Raw genomic sequence first — 1080 nt, 5'->3', positions numbered from 1 at the left:
GAAAGTATCAAACGTGTCTGCATCGTTTAGCCGACTGCATTATGCCCTTAATTTGATGAATTATTGTGATTACTAGGGATCATCCAAACAGAAAATAACAATCCACTTTAAAAACAATAAATCTGTTATCAGGTTATGGGTTTCATACCCACCGTTGTTCTTTGGTTAATTTCCCTTGATCAAACCTATTCAACATTTCACACTACATAATAAAATAATGTACTATTATGCCATAAGATTAGTGTTTTGTTTTTTTATACCTAGCATTATTCTCTGTTTGACTAATTTAACTGGATCAAAACTTTTCTAAAAATTTCAACTACTAAATAAAAGTATGTACTATGATTCCTGCTGATATCGTATTATATTAATATCTGTATCGGCCAAAACTCAATAGGCGCCAATATCAGTATCGTATCGTAAGTGAAATAGTTGTAACGGGACATAAGGTGTGTTTTATACAAAGAAAAAACGTGCATTAATAGCATTTTTCCCCATTGACAATAAGGTAAACCGCATGAAAATTAATTGAGAAATAAGTAGGTTAGGGTTTACTTTCAATATTCAACGCATTGTGTAGCTTTGCATTAAAGGGGAAAGAGGCCCCTGCCGAGATGGTTTAGATGGAAAACTAAACAAGAAAGCCTGCACATTGTGCTGCATATGGTTGCCCACTACCTTGTACGGTTGAAACAAGTAAACTGGGAATAACTTTTATAGGTAAGAATTAAAACTACTCAAATGTTCTGTATTAATAGCACATGTTTTGTTGACAAATGAGAAAGTTATGATTTTATTTTTTTCAATATATATGCATTGCCTTTACTGGGAACACTGATGCCCCCACACCAACACATTGACTTCTATATAGCTGGTCTGTCTGCTTCAATGCGACACTGCCGCCCCCTTCAGGCCAAGACAGTAGTAGCACATTTGACAATGTCACTTATGGTGGCCGTTCATCAAATAAAAGGAGGCTAGCAGGTCATGCCTGGTTTTGCCAAGATGATTGACAAGAACATAGTTGTTTACATAAAGACAATCTGATCAGTATGTAGAATCTGCCATTAATCATTTGTG

This window comes from Entelurus aequoreus, linkage group LG12 (genome assembly GCF_033978785.1).
Source record: "Entelurus aequoreus isolate RoL-2023_Sb linkage group LG12, RoL_Eaeq_v1.1, whole genome shotgun sequence".
Lineage (NCBI taxonomy): Eukaryota > Metazoa > Chordata > Actinopteri > Syngnathiformes > Syngnathidae > Entelurus > Entelurus aequoreus.
This window is presented reverse-complemented; position numbering follows the sequence as displayed.